Here is a 19,326-nt window from a genome sequence, read left to right on the forward strand (position 1 = left end):
CTTAAGTTCTGTGGATCTAATTGACCTAACTGACATCTAAAGGACAAATACAACTTACCACTGAAGCTTAAATATTCCTCTCAAGTGTACATAGTACATTAACTAAGGTAATTAATAAGATGGACCATAAAAACAACTCTAAGTTAGTATAATTTAAGCAGAGTCTATTTTCTGACCCATGTTTATTCCAAGTACTCTTTATTCTTTTGTGTAGATCCCTATTTCCATTTGGTTGTTACTTTCTTTTTGTCTGAAGAACAACATTTAACATTTTTTAGTATGGATCTCCTGGAGATAATTATCTCATATTTCATGTTATAAAATATTTATTTTGTTTCCATTTTAAATGATATTTAACTAGGTATAGAATTCTACACTGGGGAGCATAGAGGAAAATGGAGCAGTAGTGGAAAAATGGAGCATAGAGAAAAATGGACCCTCAAACCTAAATGCAGGGAGAGAAGAAAAGGAAGGATAGAAAGAGCTTCAGCCTGTAATGCAGCTCTGACAAAGTATTGGCCAGGATGATCAGAGCCTCAGGACAAAGATGTCGCATTTAAGGAATCACATATTAGGCAGGAATATGTATCATAGCTCAAGTACCTGAACCATGTTCAGTCATTGGCTGGGAGTAGTCTGGGAAGAGTGTGGTTTGATAAAATGTTCTGGAAGATCCTTAAGTTATGGCAATTGGAGGCTCTCAAGTAACTTTACTCTTTCCAACACAGATTCTCTCTTGAAGAGAGTTCTGAGTGGAGCACTCCCCTGGCTGCCACAGAGACATCCTTATCCTGATATAGAGCATCTTTGATAAGGCTACAACAAATATCTTCCTTACGATGGAAGATCAAATACTTTCCCCTTGAGCTCAGGAACAAGACTGTCTGCTTTCTATTCAGCATTGTATCAGAAGTGTGTGTATATATATATATATATATATATATATATATACACACACATATATATATTTATGCCATATATATGTATTATATATTAATATAAAGGTATATTACATCTGACTTTTGAAGGATGCAGTATTCTCTCATATCTTTAAGGATAATAGTAGTATTTCTTCCCCATAAATAAACTGATTCTCTCAAGTTGCTTTGGTTTGTTTTCATATTATTTTCTTTCCTGGTGATCTTGATCAAGCATCTTATGTATAAGATAGGGATACTAAAAAGCAAGGTCAACTAACAGGTGTGTGGGAATACTTGGCCTCTCTATCCTTACTGTAGATTGATCTTGCTGGCACTTATTGTAGAAAACACTGGTGATAATATTTTTTATTTATTTATTTTTTCATTTGCTTGGACTTCCCATATATTGTACAGAAGATAATGTCCGTCTCCTGCCTTAAGTGTGAACACCTTTGTCCCAGTTAGAATACCAAATAGCAGAAAAAGCCCTTGGGTGTTCCTTAATCCTCATGTGATCGTCTCCCAAGCTTCAACTTTTCCTCCAAGAAAGAAAATTTATATTTTACACTCTAGAGTATAATTCTGAGTCTTCTCTTAAGTAGGGAAGTTACAATCTCCTGCCTGCTTGGAATGGGGGAGGATACTTGGGTATAATTTCTTCTCAATTAGACTTTCAACCAGTCCACCTGCTGTAAAGGTCACCTTCCTTTACCTTTCAGAGTTTACTGTCACCAATTAGTATGGCTTCTGGAAGCTCTATGGGGATAGGTTTACTTCATTCTTAAATTTCCCCACTGCTAAATTAAGGTTCTGTCTTCCCAAGCTTACTGCATGTAAGCAGAAGGCACTGCTATCTCTTTAATCCTTTTAGACATTTAGGCTATATGTATGTATACATGTGTGTGCAGTTTTTCTGTCATCCCATGATCTCATGCTCTTGGGTTTTACTTTGAGGTTTTAAATCCAATAGCTTGAGTTCTCCTGGTGCTTGTGACTGATGACTTTCACTTACTATGAACTTTGAAATTTCTGATTTTGAGCTTGTGAGCTCATCTTAATCTGGCCTCTTTTGATTTTCTCCTTTATAAATCCTACATGGACCAATGTGTCCCTCCAGAGCAATTTTGCATTTGATTTCTAGACTCCCTAGGATTTTCATGACACCAGGATCATTTTTTAATTGCTACTTTCTCAGCTTAGGATATCCCCATATTATGAGCATAGTGTAAATTCATGTTCAAACACATCAAAGTTGCAGGGCTACTCTTTTGATTTCTTGTGAGAATTGTTGCCCCACACAGAGTTATGACAAAGGCAAGCTTAATTTTCTCTGGTGGCAGATATAGTTAGTTCCCTTACCACTAATACTAAAGGCCTTTGACAGAATCTACTCTATAGGAATTTTGTAGGCCTGAAAGCACAGTACTCAAACCATCACTATTTCAATAATTTCACAGGACTGTTGCTGTATCATCTTATTTACCTCTGTCTAGTGCTCAGTGCATTCTTCACTTCTGGCATTTAGAATGCCCCCCCTTTTTTTTTTTGCAAACTATTGCATAAATTTTTAAATCATTTTATCTATAATCTAGTTTTTCAGAATAAAAATAAATAATTGCAATTCTATTACTGAAGTCCAACACACAATTTAAGTAATGTTATAAAGAAACCATAATTTATATTTCTTAATAGTGATATGTGTTCATCAAGATAAAGAACTTACTAAATAGGACTGGGGTGTATTTCCTTTTTCAGTACCCTTTATGAAAATCTCTAAGCTTTTAGTGCTACTATATTTGTTCACAACTCAATCAATCCTTTAGACCTATATTTACATTGGTTATTGGTTTGCTGCACTAGGCAAAGATTTTCTCAGTCCTCAAAATAAACTCTGTTTTTTTCTATCTTCTCATCTACCAGGTGGAAATATTCTAATGTGTCTTAAGTTATATCTTTTTGCTTGACATTGTGCTCCCAGCTTATCCTTTAGCGGATTCTCTGTAATAAACCGAGAAACAATTTCTAGCTTTACCTACTTTCATGCACCTCCTTAGGAATTCAGCATTAGAGGTCTGGTTGATTTGTGAGGCTGTCTTTTTCAGTTGATGGTGAGGATGGCTCATAGTGACACTTTGAAGCTACTCAAGAAGCTGAATGTGACATCCATGGCAAGTCTGTGTTCACAGCAGGAGCGATCTTGTGCTCAGCTCTGCTCTACTGACCCTTCACTCAATTTATCCTTTCATGCTATAAGCCATGATTCAGAAATAGATACTGGCTTTCTCTGTTTTTCAAGTATCTACCACTTGCCAAATAATATACACAAGACAAGTTTGCCCAGGAAGAAACTTGTATAATTTAATGACTGATTCATAACAGAAGTCACTATATTGTTAAGGGTTTTCTTCCAGGTGTATATTATAAAACACATCAGTTCATCAATTATGTTCAAGAAAGTGTGTGGGTATATATCTCCTTAGGAAATTACATATATATATATATATATATATATATATATATATATATATATATAGCATGTGTGTGCATGTCGATTTAGTCCGTGAATTCATATAGTTTCATGGGTTAAATATCATCAATATTCTGACATTTAAGAATTTATATTTCAAGCCTTATTCCCTGTCCACTCATACAATCCAACTGTCTATTCAATATTTATATCCAACTGTCCAATCAGTATGTGATAGAAAGCTCAAATTTTCTACTTTCAAAACTTACTGGCTTTATATCTCATTTTTTGTTCTATACCACTCTTCTCCATTTCAGGTGGTCCCATCATTTCTGTTGCTCAGGTGAAAAATACTGAAGTTTTCCTTGACTCTTGTTTATCATAGTTCCATATCCAATCAGTCATTAACTCCTGTTTACATTTCGTCAACATATGTCTAAAATCTAAAACTTCTCAATACCCCCACTATCAGCACAAGGTATTCAATTGTCTCTCACATGAATTATTGTAATAGCTTCCTGAGTGTTCTTAGTTTTACTTTTTCATGCTTCCTTCCTACTGCATATTATCAATACTTGAACCAGAGTAAATTTTTAATAAGTCAGATTATATTGCTGCTCTGCTAAAAAGTCTATGGCTCCCTATGTCTCTAGTATAAAATAATAGCTAAGAACAATCTTATTATGTTGGCAGCATTATCACAATTTTACAAATGGAGTAACTAAAGCACAAAAAGGTCATTTTCTTGACCCATACTCTGGCTAATAATGGTAGTATATGATTTGAGGCCAGGAAGTCTTTTTGCAGAGTCTACGCTTCCAACCATGATAATATATTATCTCTCAGTAGCAGGTACCTAAGAAGCCCTAAATATTTGCACCCATTCTCTCCCTACTTCCCACTGACTTCTCTTACTTCATTCTCCTTTTAGTTTCCCATTTGTTCAAACTGAACTTGATATTCCCCAAAGATTCCAGGCATAATTCTGCATCAGGCCCTCCTCCTGCATTGGCTCTTCCCTCCTACTAGAGCTTTCCTGTACCAGAAATTCATTTGGATCACACTCTTATTACATAACTTCACTCAAATGTTGCCTTCTCACTCAGATCTATCTTGCCTTTATTGAAAATTTCAACATCCCCCTCCCCTGGCCTTACACCACTATAGATCCACACAAAACCTATCACCATAGGTTTTGTCCATAAGCCTATCACCCTCTAATTAGTTGCACTTAGTTTATTTTGGTGTCATGTAGAAAAAAACAGAGAGGAAAATAAAATTACTAATTTAGGAAATAATAAAAGTTAAATTTTATGTATCTTAATCACTCTTTAATTTATGGGTAGCCTTTTCCTCGAGTTTACTGTGAAATATTTACTAAGAATTCTAACTTGTGATAAGTGAAAACACTTGAATTTGTACTGCAAAGCTAAGGATAGACTGAGGTAGAAAGTTCCAATTTTTTAAGGCTGACTTTAGCGACAAAATAAACTAAATATAATGAACATTAACAATTGACATTTTTATTACCATTATCAGGCTCACTGTTATTTCTCCTCCAAACAGTTTTTTACCATATATAATTCCTTTCATAAAAGATGAAAGCATTTTGAAAATAGGCTATTAACAAATATTTATTGAGCACTTCCTAAATCTTAATATGTTAAATAAGATCTCAGTCATCACAAATGTTTGAGGTTTTTTATCCCATATTTTTATAAATAAGTAATTCAATTTACAGAGTTTAAATGTCTCACTGAAGTTTATCCAGTTAGTGACTTATCCAGAATATAAATTCAATATTTTCTTCCACTAGAGAATGAGCTCATTGCCCACTGACATCCCCAAATTTCTCCCACCCACTCTCATTACTGAGAAATGAAAACCCATGTGTACATATCAGTTAACCTAAGAATATTTATTACTGTGGCTAGTGTCATTTCACAATGTCCATTTTCCTAAATGTTTTAAAATATTAGCCTAAGTCTAATATAATTATTACCTTTTCTATTGATTTAATTGCTTCCCAGGAAGTCAAATGTGTTTTTATGTACACTGACATAATTTATAAAGAAGAGATCAAATGCAGGGCAGTCTGTGCTGGCAGTCACACACACAATTACAGAAATGTAATTAATTCCTGCTCATTTTTATACACTTCTTATGCTCTGAAATTCTTTTGAGGTTGGCTTTTCCCCAGGTATATAGTTTATGGTCTCTGATATTCAAGGATGTTCTTTGTCAAACTATATCGTCTCAAGTAAGTTTACTTATGTGGATTGAAGTTTGTAAAGCAGAATGACTTTCAGCTTCCACATCATTTCTTGAATGCTACCATAAATTAGTTTGTAATAGAGTTAAATATTTCTTGAACGGACTAATATCTAGACATTCATTTTTAGCATAAAAGAGACTCTCCATCCTTCCCTTGTATATTCTCTACTGATAGTTTGCATTTGAATTTACTTTATAACATCTGCGTAAATAAGATTTTTTAAATAAAATTTGAAGAAAACATAGAGAATTGAGATTTAAGATTAACATGTTTCAACTACTTTTTAAAGTAGTTGAATAAGAAAGAAGCTGTAATATCTTCTTAAAAAATAATATTGAGAAACAGGCTAAAACATGTTGGATAACATTACAGGGAATGATATTCAGAACCAAATCAATATAAGACAGTTGTAATGCCTCAAAAATATGTTTTTGTTAATTTTTTAAAAAATTGTGAAAAAAGAAATAGTAAAACTCGAATATTAAATTAGCCATACAACTGGCTAACTTCAACTGACCTGTAATTTGCTTTTTTGTAACATGGAAATAATAATGCCTGCCTGTCCTTCCTCATAAAAATTTTACAACATCAAAGCTGTTGACAAATATGAAAATATAAACTACTATGGAGAAATCAAACCTCCTTAATCTACCTGTGCTGCCCTTTTTGATTTGGCCTACCCCTATATTACCATCCTCACCTCCAAACACATTCTATTCAACAAAGTAGGCTATTGTAATTTTATTATATTATGTACTGTTACCACAACCAGTTGGAAACTTTCACACCTTCTAGCCTGTAGTCCTATTTCCCCATTGAAGGTGTTTCTTCATCTGAATTTCTCTCTCTTCTACTCATTTCTGTAGTCTATTCTGTATCAGTCAGTGTACAGACAGGAGAACTAAAACATCTTCTGGATGTTTCAAGCACATAAACATTTAGTCACAAATTATTTTAGATGGCCTAAAATTGCAAAAAGGAAAAACGAAGATTTCATAGAAATGTGGAAGATGCTACCATGCTAGCTGGAGCCCACTAGTCTACCTTTTCATCTGGAGCCTCCCCTGTTGTGCTGCCAATGGTGTTGCAGCCCACAGTTTCCTGGAGGTACCCAAATCTGCTGATTCTTCTACTGCAGTCAGAGTGAGAAATGACACTTTCTCTTTTATATTCCCTTATTTCCTATCAGGGAATCCCAATAACAGCAACTGAGTAGAAAACAGCTGTTGAGGGAGTCTAGGCAGTGTGGTTTTTAGGTCCCCTGTGAAACTGTGGAGAGCTAAGGAGGATGGGAACAGAACTTGGAACCAATACACAATATCTGTCAGAGTGCCTGTACTAATTGTCTAGGGCTGTTGTTACAAAGTATTACAGACTGTATGGCCTTAAACAACAGAAATTTATTTTCTCACCATTCTGAAGACCAAAATTTCAAAACCAAAGTGTCGGCAGGGTTAGTTCTTTCTGAGAGCTGTGAGGGAAGTTTCTGTTCTAGAGCTTTCTCCTTGACCTGTAGATGGCTGTCTTCTTCCTATGTCTCTTCACATTATCTTCCCTCTGTGTGTGTATGTCCAACTTTTCCCTTCTATATTGGATTAGGGCCCATCCTAATGACCTCATTTTAATTTTATTAAGTCTATAAAGATCCTATCTCCAGATCAAGTCACATTCTGAGATACTGGAGTTTAGGACTTCAACATATGAATTTTAGGGAAACATAATTCAACCCATAAGAGTGTCCTAATATGGCAACTACATAAATGATTCATAGCCCATATGGGAATTTATTGAACTTTTCTATTTGTATGTTTTTTTCCCACTACTCTAGGAGGAATCTTGTTTTCTCTTTTAACTTTGTCTAGTAGCTAGCTGCTTGGCACATCAGAGTCTCAATATATGTCAGCTGGTCAATCGTTATAGATTAATGGAGCTAAACATTTAATGTTACATTAAAGGCTTCCAAAACTAGAAGTCAGTTTGCATTTCAAAATTATTCAACATTGCTTCCCTATGTTGACTCTCCCATTAATTTGCTCACTATCAATCTATTGATATTCTATACATCAGACACTGATTTTACAAGACACTGAAATGTTACACACTGAAGATAGAAATTCAGATAAATGTGTTACTCCTTCGGAAAGCTGATATTCAACAGGAAGACAGAACTAAATCAACAATATTCTCAAAGCTTAACAACTGCTCTTAGAAAAATCCCATGCTCTGGGAGTAAAGGTGCACTGATTAGAGAGCTGATCTTTCTACAGTACTCATTTCAACTCCCAAATATTGATCATGATGCTCATCCCACCACTAACACCCTCCACATTACTCTCTACCTATCTAATATATATCCATCAATACTTAAGTTATTTGTCCCTCTGTCTCTATAAACTAATACATGCTAAGTTCCCTACCACAGTGCCTGGAACTTTCTTTCTACATTTCTCTCCATTCCTCTCTCCTGTCTTCCATTCTGCTTCATCCTCTCTTCCTCTATTTCTTTCATTTATCACTTCATTTCAGCAAATTCATAACAATTACATCCAGCTTTGCTAAAACCTGACATACATGTTGATTAAAATTAATGTGCTATCCAAAATAATGCCATCAAAACCACAAGCCTTTGGGGAAAATGGAATTTAGATTTATATCTGAATATTTATAATCAGAATTTTATAGTGTATTTTCTTTTATGCCTTGTATAGTAAGACTTGCATATATACATTTATTTTTAATGTCAGTAATTAACTCATTGAGTCCTTTTCTTGCATTATGTTTTTTTATTTTTTATTTTTTCGGTACTTGGGCCTCTCACTGCTGCGGCCTCTCCCATTGCGGAGCACAGGCTCCAGATGCAAAGGCCCAGCGGCCACAGCCCACGGGCCCAGCCGCTCTGCGGCAGGCGGGACCCTCCTGGACCGGGGCACGAACCCGCATTCCCTGCATCAGCAGGCGGACTCTCAACCACTGTGCCACTAGGGAAGCCCTTCTTGCATTATTTAATCAATCTTTTTTAATACGAATACTAATTTTAAAATCAATCTTTTTTAATACGAATACTAATTTTAAAATTCTATAACCATATATGTCCATTACATTACATTAAATTGTATTGTTCTGAAATGCTCTTTTTGTACAGATTTGAGAAAACTCATTTCTGGTCACAATTCTTTCCTCCCAGAGTAAGCCACCTGGAATGCACTGTGCTCATATTAATTTGTCCATGTGCTATTATCTTTCCTGTATGCATATTGGATAAATCTGAAAGCAAAGTATGAATAAATTGAGAAAAAGTAAATTATGTTTGTTAAGAGGATTGGCATTCATAACTGCTGTCATCACCATCACTGTTATATAGTTATCCAGACAGACAGAATCCACCTAAAATTTGTAAGGATGCAAGACACAGAGAAGATATCATAGATTCCAATACCTTTGTGAAACACTGAAAAGGGTAGCCAAATATCATAAAGCATTCCCTTTACTTTATGCCAATGGGGACAGAAATATTCTAATATACATGATTTACTTGTGGAAAAGTTCCAGACTACATATAAAAACAAATGATTAGGGCTTCCCTGGTGGCACAGTGGTTGAGAGTCTGCCTGCCAATGCAGGGGACACGGGTTCGTGCCCCGGTCTGGGAAGATCCCACATACTGTGGAGTGGCTAGGCCCATGAACCATGGCCGCTGAGCCTGCGCGTCCGGAGCCTGTGCTCCGCAACAGGAGAGGCCACAACAGTGAGAGGCCTGCGTACCACAAAAAAACAAAAACAAAAACAAGACTACAAATAGAACTACCATACGACCCAGCAATCCCACTACTGTGCCTATACCCTGAGAAAACCATAATTCAAAAAGTCATGTACCACAATGTTCATCGCAGCTCTATTTACAATAGCCAGGTCATGGAAGCAACCTAAGTGTCCATCAACAGATGAATGGATAAAGAAGATGTGGCACACATATACAATGGAATATTACTCAGCCATAAAAAAACGAAATTGAGTTATTTGTAGTGAGGTGGATGGACCTAGAGTCTGTCATATAGAGTGAAGTAAGTCAGAAAGAGAAAAACAAATACCGTATGCTAACACATATATATAAAATGTCATGAAGAACCTAGAGGCAAGACGGGAATAAAGACGCAGACCTACTAGAGAATGGACTTGAGGACAGGGGGAGGGGGAAGGGTAAGCTGGGACAAAGTGAGAGAGTGGTAGCGTATATATGGACATATACACTACCAAATGTAAAATACATAGCTAGTGGGAAGCAGTCACATAGCACAGGGAGATCCGCTCGGTGCTTTGTGACCAGCTAGAAGGGCGGGATAGGGAGGGTGGGAGGGAGGGAGACAGAAGAGGGAAGAGATATGGGGATATATGTATATGTATAACTGATTCACTTTGTTATAAAGCAGAAACTAACACACCATTGTAAAGCAATTATACTCCAATAAAAATGTTTAAAAAAAGGAAAAACAAAAAAGGAGTGCTTGTAATATCTAATTATGCTCTTTAAAGAAAGATGTGTCAATCTGCCACAAGTAGTATAGTTGCAAGGCTTAGCTTCTTAAAAACATTAATGTGAAATAACATAGTTCTTTCAAACTGAGCTTTTCTTACTTTTACCAGCATGCTACACAAAATGATTTCTTACTTTTACCAGCATGTTAGACAAATTTAACAAATAAATGACATTTTAATGCAAAAAGAAGAAATGTATTGGTTTAAATTATCATATTTATAAAACCATCAGAACAAATAAATACACTCACTTAAAATTATTTGAGGGATTAAGTAAGAACCTTAAATATGTTATTAAGTAGGAAACCAATATTTTAACAATAAAGAATGATGTAGTTTGCCTACTGTGTACTGTTCTGGGTTATTCTGACATTTCAACTATACATACATATATTTATGTATATATATATATATATGTTTCTGTTTGACTGCAGTGTAAAATCTATGAATTAACATGAAGATTTTTGAAAAGAATGATTACTTTTTAACCAATGTTATGCTTATTTTTTCTTGACTTTATTAAAATATAATACGTGATGGGAAATGATATAATTTCTCTTCACATGAAGATCACATAAAACAGTGATATTTCATTAAAAAAATTTTTTTCCACCAAGTTACTCACAGGTTTGTCATTAGTTACAATAAAAACCATAAAAAATTAATATGCCTCAGGTATTACTTATTTACTTAGGTGACATGCCAATTGCCAAAATTCTGTCATGCTAGCTTTTAGGAGAATTAATAACATTTATGTTGAGAATAATGACTGCATTGCACTTGTATTTATAAAATATAAAATACTGTGAAACCATACTTTTAATTCTCATTTTATTTGTCTACATTTAAGGTAATTTATCCAATTACATCATGATTAAGTAACAAGAACAAGACATACTTATGCCCTAAAAATAACTATAGTAAAAACAAACAAAAAAAGCTTGACAAGAGACAAACGAATGTTTCAGGCACTAGACACTAAAGTATGATTTTGATTACAGACACAAAGAAAACAAATGTTATCTTTGATATTAACTCAGGTTTTCTGCCTATTACATTGTTTTTTTTTGTTGTTCTAAGATCAGGTATGGGAAACCAAGCAGAGTCCAAAGCCTTACTGAGATGAGGAGGTAGAGACTAGAAATCTGGAGAGGCTGAGATGGCTGAAACTTACAAAGTTAGGTTCTAGAAAAAGGGAACTACGAAGAAAAATAAATCCAGAAATAGGCTTAGTGTCCCAATTGATATTTGCTGAATATGAAATTATGCAAGTGTGGAGAATAATTCTAAAAGCCCAGGAAAAGAAAAAGTGAAAAATTGTAAACTTAAAACTATTTTCACTAATCACGCAGGGCAAGTAGCTATTGGAGGTATTTACAGGCCAAATGAATAGTTTTTGGTGACCACCTGGGCCCTTTAGTGGAGACACCAGAAGACTCATGTCTTAGTAATAGGGCTGAACTATCCCTGGAGTAAATGTTACAGTTTATATTCTCTACAACAGCTAGTATCACATTGACTTGCAAATAATTTAACAGCCAGACAAAACAAACTACAGCACTCTTTAAGAAAGAAAACAAAATCCAGTCACTCAACAAGAAAATATCATGACCAGTATCCTACCAAAATATGACAAGAGGCAGAAAATTTCCCAAAAGTGTATCAGTAAATGTAAAGGCATAGCAAGATAACAAAATAGAAGTATTTTTTAAAAAGTACCAGAGCCTCTGTAATCCATGAGGAAATTTCCATTTGTCCAACATATGTGTGATTGCAGACCAAGCAACAGAGGACAGTGTGAGGATGAGAAGAAAAATTAAAGTAATAATAACCATTTTTTCCCAATGTGTGTGTGTACATATGCACACATATATAACATACATTTATACATTATACATATATATAAAACATTACATATATATTTCTTCCACTTTTATTCTTTGCCCTTTTTATTATTTTTTTCTGTATGCCTTTCGATGCACCAAAATTCTTAAAATTTTTTAATGGAATTCATTTATCTTTTTTTACAGCAAGAAATTTGAGTCCTTTTAAAGAAATACTTGTCCATCTGAACTTGAAGAGGCTATACTATTGCTTTCTAGAATCTTTGATACACCATTCACTGTTTCCATATGGAAATCGAATGTATCAGCACCATCCCTTTCACAATGTATTGTAGTGCCACCTTATGTGTACTGATCTCTATATTTGGTGTCTTTGATCTAATTAGCTATTCCTGTGACAATAACCACACTATCTTAAATAGATATTAACAATTTTCAAAAAGCTACCCTAAGTCCTCAAATTTGTTCTTTCAAACATGTTTAGGTTATCATGGGATGCTCGCAATTTGATATGTAATTTGGATTGTGAATTTACACACACCTGCTAAGACTTTTACTGGGACTAAAGTAATTATTCATGTTTGAAGAAGATTAAAGTTGTTTCCATTTAAAAGCTTCAGCTTTATGAACTTCATATATTCTATTTACTTAGCTATTCCTAATGTCTTATTTAGGTTCCTGAGGTTCTTTTAGGTTCCTTAAGTTCTTGGAAACTAGAGTTGCCATGGCATAGTGTCCTATGTATCAATAAGTTTGATATGTTAATATTTTGCTTAGGATTTTTATATCATGTTCATGACAGAAATTGAGCTATTAACCAAAATGATCTACCTTTTTCAGGTTTGTCTTTTGTTTATTTTATTTGTTTAGTTTTAGCAAAGTTATTGGGTTTTCATAAAATTTGTTGGAAAATGCTTCATTTTCCATATTTCATTGTTTTGTGTTATTTGCTTATTAAATGTTTGACACAATTCACCCTTAAATCATTTAAATAATTTTGGTCTGGAATTATATATGTGTGTGGGTGTGCACACATGCACATGTGTGTGTTAAATTTATTATTTTGTTGGTTTTAAGTTCTCTTTTTTTCTGGATTTGTAATTTTATTTAATTTTTAAATTGATTTACTTACACACGTTTATTATTATTTTTTATCTTTTTAGTATCAGTAGAATCTGGAGGAATAAAACCTGCATTCCTGAGTTTGGTATTTTGACAATCCTTTTTAGTTTAATTTTTAATTCCTATTTCAAATTTATTGGTATTTTTAAAGAATTTCTAATGTTTTTGATTGTTTTTTCTATTAATTCTTCTTTTCAAATTCTTTAATTTTTAGTCATATAATTATTTTCGATTTTCTACTTCCCTGGGATTTGCTTATCATTTGCTTATATCATCCAAATTCATAAAATTATAATTAACATTTCAAATTTTACCTTTTTCTGAATATGTTTTTAATACTAAGCCTGTGGAAAAAATATAGGAACAGGTCTTAAAGGAGTTGTATCAGGATCTAAGGAATGTAGTGTTGGATCAGCTTGAAATGTGCTGATTTATGCAGAACAAGGAGAAATTCTGGTTTCCATGTGTTGACTCAAGTGCCTGGGAATGATTAGCGTTTTTCTTGGTTGGCTGATGTAATCATAAACCCAAAGGTGATTTAACAAAATATAGTTGAAACTCCTGAACTTCCTTGTTATTCTGTAGAAAAAGATGTCAAGAGAAAAAGAGGGAGTGAGAGAAATCAGAAATTTAAAGTGGATCTATCATACAAAACTTGTTTAATCATTCTCTACCCATTTTCTCTAGAAGGAAAAAAGAGTTCTTTATAAAGACTGTGATTGAGATTTCTCAGCATTTTCAAACAACATGGGGCTGCTATCTGCAGGCAGAGAATGCCAGTGGAAGTGATGCCATGAAACTGAGCTCACTGAAATGAATGGAGATGACAGAATCTGTGGTGGCTGTGGCCAAATGGCATGGTTACCATAATGGGCAGCAGAGTCAAAGAATTAGAATCGTTTGGGTCACAGAGATTTTTGATGTGGCTGGTTGACCAAGATCCCAACAATGGAAACAGATGGGCAGCCTACAGAAGTTATATTTGTTTTGCATATGCAGGAAATATCCATATCTGTTAAACAGAATTGACTAGAGTCACTATATTGGTTACAATTATAGTACTTAATTCCAAGACTTGAGCCAGCTAACAGAGTCAAAGAACTTTAAATAAAGGTGAAGTTATATCCTCTTACAGAAGCATCCTGCTACTTAACCATGTGTTACCCTGTAATTTTCCCTTTAGTAGACCTTAAAAGAAAATCCAGCCATAGATAGCAACACAGATGAACCCTGAGGACATTATGCTAAGAGAAATTAGCCAGTCACAGAAGGAAAAGTACTGCATAATTCATTTATACGAGGTATCTAAAGTAATCAAAATAATAGAAACAGTGTAGAATGGTTGTTAGGGGCTAAGGGAAGTAAAAATACAGAGTTGCTATTCAACACATATAAAATTCCTATGCAAGGTGAATGTTTTAGAGATCTGCTGTGCAACATTGTGCCTATAGTTAACAATACTGTATCATACACTTAAATTTTTTTTTTAATAGGATAGATTTCATACCCCATGTTCTTACCACAGTTACAAAAGAGGCACCTGAGGACAATTTACAAGGGTAATTGTACATTAGCGAAGGGGAAATAAACAGAGTTTATGAAATGCTGGCTTTAAACTGAAACTACTATCTGGAGACCAAAACTGTCATTGTATTCAACCAGTCAGAGAATAGCTTTACGAATATCTGGTAATCAATAGAGTTTCAACTGGGGTTCATTTTACAGTTGGCCCAGGTCTTCCTCAAACCTCTCTGTGGTTATTTCCCCAGTTCCAGAATGTATTGTTTCAACAGACATACTGAACAACTGGCAGCAATTTCTCATTGGTTTTTATGATCCATGGAATGATGATTTATACTGTAGGGAAGGCCAAATGCCTTTATCTACACAAGTAGTAAGCTAAAGGCAAATATAGAGGGACTCCAAAGAGTAATGCTGCCTTCAAGGACTTGAAAGATGCAAGAGTAGTGATTTCTACCACAGCCATATTCAATTTGACTATTATCCTATACACAAAATATGTGTCTTGAAAAATGATGGCTTTTCATTAACTTTAAAAAAAAACCTTCATTATCTAATGCTACATAATAAACCACCCCAAAACTCTGGTATAAAACAATTTTATTATTCTAACAGATGTGGATCTTCGAATTTTTTTGTTCAGTAGTCATTTTTAAGCATCTAAACATCTAAGAATGTTTATCATTGAGTATGTATTCAATATATATTTTGAATGGTTATAAATTATCTATCAATATTGAACTACTTTAAAATTTTTAAACTGGGCAAACATTTTCACACATCTCTGTTCTTAGACTCTTGGCAATATTTTTCTCCTTGAATGCTTGCATTTATTTAATAAAATATTAAGCATTTATTAAAACATAAAATATTGTAACTATCAGAGCCCAGAGTATCTGAAAACGAAAGCACTTTTTGTAAGTGGGTCATTAGATGTAATCTTAAGAGATTTCCCCCCTATTTATGTTTCTTTGTTCCGTACCTAAATATTCTGATAATGGAAGAAAAGAAATCTTGTGTGTTGGGTCAGAGCATAGCATACATTTGTATATCTCAACTTCACGAAATACTGTCTCCAAGATACCAATTAATGGAATTTTTTAATTGGATGCTTTACATATCTTTGGTCAGGGAAACGTTATATAGGAAAATATATTTTGTATTAGTGATATTTAGTATGCTCACAGATGGTAGATTAATGCACAGATGGAAATCACACCTTAGTTTAGAGTAAGTGTCTCTTTCAGTAAGAGTAAATAATACTCCATTTCACGATGGGAGGAGTTTGGTACTGTCAATTTGCTGGTAGGTAAATGGCTGGCATTTCCAAAGTATGATTAAGTATAGAAACCAATGAATTGTCCTTCTGCCAGCAAATGAAACATTTAGCAGTAAAATTAAGTACAAGTTAAATGTACTTAACCCATGCATATTATTCAGTTTTCATTTTTACCATCATGACAATTTGATCATGAGCTCATTGGACAAGACTATCTAGAACTGGGATAAAAGCTTACTAACATTCAGACAGTAAGTCATTTTGCTAACCTTTCTATTCAAGGTATCTTCACTATAGAAGTCCTAAGGGGCAAACCCTTAACTTATTCTGAGATGTCCCCAAACTCCACCTTCCTATGAATTCATTTGTTCTTTATATACAGGAGCTCACACTCTAAGCAGAGTAGAGATGTACTGTTTAAAGATAAATCTTTGTATTTGACAGCTTTGTGGTGCTTCAGAGATTCTAATGAGCCGGGATATAAATTTGTAGCAGGTCACTCTGGCTGATGGGAATAAATTAGATAACTCTCCGTTTACCAAACTCCAATTGTTTTTTACCCTCAGCAGGCAACTAGTTAAAAATAACCCCCACTGCAGCACACGTATAGGATATTTCAGCAGGAAAAGTCACTGTGGGAAGGTGAAGAATCTGCTTACACAGTATACATATGGCTTCAGGACATGCTTGCGCCCAATCTCTTTTGTACACTTTAATTGGCATTGTTAATTAGATTTACCTAATGTAACGGCTAGGTGGGTCAGAGTAAGTTTGGAAGAGGCAGCCTGGATTTCATGTTCACTTGGGCTTCATGTTATATTAGGGCCAGTGGAAAACCACTGGCCCTAATATAAATGAGAAGATTTAAAAATAAATGAGAAGATTTATTGACCAAAAACAGTAAAGCACAGTTGTATGATTGCTATGGGTCCCATGCTGCAACAGAATTTGCCTTAGACACTGAATTAATCATGTCTCCACAACTAGTCCATATAGTCCACGTAGTCAAATGCTTCTACCACTGTGTGAAAAGCTGGAAACCCTTCTGAATGCATTCAGAGCTGGAAACTTCTTTAGTTACTTACTAAATAGGTAAAAATAGCATATCTAAATAGAATATATTTTTCCTCAAAGGCAGTCCAACTAAAACTTAGTCCTCTTAGTGCTGGAAGGGATAGAGTATAACTTTTTCCTTCAATTATAAGGTAATATTTTACCCTGTCTACACCACTGGTTGGACAAGAAACTTTAAAGAAGTGTCAGACCACTGAATTATCCCTAAAGCATCTCTCTCTTTTGTGACAATTGACTTAATCATAGCTCTCTTAGAAGGTCGGATACTTGCCCTTCAGGTTGTGAGGGATGATGTCATCAACATGTTGAACAGAATATCTGTGATGATGAGCAATTATCCTTCCTAGAGACTCAATTTTGGTACAAAACTAGAGGGGTAATTCATTCCCTAAGAGTAGAATGAAATATGTACTTTTGTCACTGTCTTTTGAGAACATTTCCTCCTCTTATTAATTCTTATCACAAGGGTGGGAAAAAAACTAATCTCATCAATAGATATATAATACAAGATAAAAGTAGCTTTATTAATTTGCTCAAGTAGGGAGACTACATCTGGACAGCATCTGTAAGCAGATTCATCACCCAATTAAACTGATGATTATCTGTCATTCTCTAATTCCCATCTGTCTATTGAGCCAATTGAAGTGGATAATTTAATGAGACTGTGTTAGCAATCATCATTTTCATGTATTTCAAGGTTTTAATGTGGACAGATCTCTGCAGTTCCACCAAGAATGATCCATTTGTAGAGGGTTGTATGTGTGTTGTTTGTTTGGGTTTGTTGTTTTTTTAAATGGACTGTAAACTCTAGGGATTTCCATCTGACTCTTCTTCCAAAATACAGATTCCAAAATAAGCTATATATATTTATATTTATATATTTATATATGTTTACAATTACAAAGTCCCAGAAATTACAGTGAGAATATATGTGGTGATCTATTTGGACATACTGAGGCATTTCTTCTTTTTTTTTGTTTTTAAAGCATCAAAAATTAGCTCTTGGGGCTTCCCTGGTGGTGCAGTGGTTGAGAGTCCACCTGCCGATGCAGGGGACACAGGTTTGTGCCCCGGTCCAGGAAGATCTCACATGCCACAGAGCGGCTAGGGCCATGAGCCATGCCCGCTGAGCCTGTGCGTCCGGAGCCTGTGCTCTGCAACGGGAGAGGCCACAACAGTGAAAGGCCCATGTACCGCAAAAAAAAAAAAAAAAAATTAGCTCTTAACTTTCAGTACACAATTGAGTGTATATAGAAAAATCTAAAGAGTTGATAGTTTCCACTTAAATCAGATGAAATATTATCATAAAAATGGAAAATCTGAACAGTTGTGTATGGGTATGGCTACAGTTTTTTTTTGAATTTTTATTAGAGTATAGTTGATTTACAACATACTGAGGCATTTCTCTCAAAATTGTAATTATCACCTAAGTCCCATATGCTCTCAAACTTAGTTATAAACTAAAATTTTCTTTAGTTCACAAGAATTTATAATAGCTCAGATTCAGGTCTAATATTTCCTCAAAGTGCTGAATTTTTTTTCCATATCCAATGACTTTGACAGTTGTCTAGAGTCCCTTGGTAATAATTAAGAGAAATAACCTTAGTATATATTTATAGTGTTACTGTGTGGTCTCCTTCAGGTGTGTCTAAACTTCCATTTCTCAATTGATTTTAGGTCTATTAACTTATCTAGAGCTAGAAATTGGCTTAGGGGTCAAGGATCTGTTGTGGTGGCTTAGGATATACCTTACAAACATGGAAATTTGAGGTTATATAAGCTAAGTTGAAACTTAAGTGGCCATTCATAACTTTTGATTCTGGAAACTCCACAATTAATTAAGACCAACAAAATATTTCTGGTTCAGACTACTGTGACTCTACTGGCTCTTTGGTATCTACACTCACTTTATCACTAGGAGTTAGCTCTTACTAACAGATGTCTGTCACTATGAAATTCTTCTATCTTCTGAAATATGGAGACATTTTAACTTTACTATTTCAAACCTGTATCACCAACTGTAGCACTCAGAATGGGCTAGCATATGCTGAAGTATAATAAACACCCCCAAATCTCAGTGGCAACACAAAAAAGTTACACTTTACTTATGCTATATAAGGTCAGCAATGGTTGGAGGACCCAGTGACCCAGAATGAACTGTGATCTACCTGAACACATACTCCATAATGTCTGAGTGAACGATGCATTGTCCTCTAAAACTTTTACTCAGAGGCAGCTCTTCAAGACAGGGGTGTAGGAAGATCCTGAACTCCTCCCATGGACACACCAAA

Source organism: Delphinapterus leucas, unplaced genomic scaffold (assembly GCF_059928025.1).
Source record: "Delphinapterus leucas isolate spDelLeu-1000000601 "Yukka" unplaced genomic scaffold, BTC_Dleu_Yukka2 spDelLeu_asBTCV2_sq40, whole genome shotgun sequence".
Classification (NCBI taxonomy): Eukaryota; Metazoa; Chordata; class Mammalia; order Artiodactyla; family Monodontidae; genus Delphinapterus; species Delphinapterus leucas.